The 1367-nt window shown below is 60.9% G+C and overlaps 1 protein-coding gene across 2 annotated transcripts in view; it reads right to left on the minus strand.

The window, feature by feature from the left end:
* LOC113204327 (transcription factor Ken 1) overlaps window positions 1-1367 on the minus strand; it is a 47121-nt gene that overhangs the window by 14572 nt on the left and 31182 nt on the right. The gene's annotated exons all lie outside the window — the stretch shown is intronic.

Genomic DNA, 1367 nt, shown 5'->3' on the forward strand with positions numbered 1-1367 from the left:
GGGGGTTGGCAGTGCACGACTCCTCCCCCCCTCCCAAATCCAAAGGGATCCATTTCTTAGCCATTGAACGAGTAAGACGCCTGGTCGTTAGGGTACGTGCAGTCCACTTTGTCTGTAAGCAAAATTTGCTACACGACCTTCTCCCCCAAAATGAAATCCTGGCTATATACGCCTTGCATACCGGCGGGGAGGGTACACGTAAACGAAATCAATAGGAGAGGAGGACAGCGGGTGGTCGGGAAGGAGTGTAGAGCGCTCTGTGATTGCTCTGCTCTGCTCCGCTGGGTCGGGCTGGAAGTTACACAAGCGTCGCCCCGGCCCGCCCGTGCCACGCCGCGCAGCTGCCTTTCTCCCTCTCCTTCCCGCTCTCCGCGTCTCCCTGTCTCCTTCTCGCTCCTCCTCTCCTGGCCATTACGCAATCCCTTGGCGAAGGGGAACACATGGCGAGAGAAAGAGGGGAACACAAGAGAGGGGCGTGCCGCGGCGTGCCGTGGCGCCAGCTGCAGGGGCCTGTGCCTCATGCTCTTCCGATGCAATCACTCCCAGCTGCATGACAGTTCCGTCACGCCCACGTATGCCAAATAAGACACGCCATCGCGATAAAGCCCTAGGAATAGTCGCTCGATTTATTTTATTTTTTCTGGCTAAATGTCATGTTGTGGGACACGGCAATACGGCATATATGTGCATGTCGCGGTGTCACAGGCGACAGGCTCTCCAGCCCCCCTCCCTCTCTCATAACGTCTTGACGACGCGCACCCCGAGGCGCCTGAGCTGAGCCCCCCGCACCATGACAATGGACCGGTAGTAACTCCGAGGCGGTTGGGAAACTGCAGCAATTGGCTCGGGCTGCATATGCTGCCCCCCTCCCCCCCGTCCCCGCCATGGTCCCCGCGCCGGCTGGCTGGCCAGTAAAGCGTCAAGGACGCTTCATGGGCGCGTCTCATCACAGCGGCGGCCACTGCAGGCGCCGCACCGTGAAGCCTCTTTACCCCTCCGCGTCCCACTACTCCAGAGGCCGCATCCTCCTTCCTCTTCCTCTCTCTCTCCCTCTCTCTCTCCCTCTCTCCCTTCCTCTCCCCTTTCTCCCTCCCTCTCGCCCTTTCCTCCCGCCCCCGCTCGAGGGGACGCTACCTGTCTTTCTTCCTATTCTCTCCCGCCCCCTCCCCCCCTCTCTCTCTGGTCGGTAATAGTGCCCCATTACCATGCAATTTGCACTTAACCTTGACATACTCTCGCTAACCGGCCGGGCCGGGCAGCGCCGCGCAGCGCTGCTGTGTCGCGCGGCTGGCGCTTCCTCTCACTCGCGACGCGGCTGTAGCGGCTGTAGCGCTTCCTACCTCCTCTCCTAACCCACCCACTCCCCC

The sequence above is a fragment of the Frankliniella occidentalis genome, unplaced genomic scaffold, assembly GCF_000697945.3.
Source record: "Frankliniella occidentalis isolate FOCC.00 unplaced genomic scaffold, Focc_3.1 Scaffold485, whole genome shotgun sequence".
Lineage (NCBI taxonomy): Eukaryota > Metazoa > Arthropoda > Insecta > Thysanoptera > Thripidae > Frankliniella > Frankliniella occidentalis.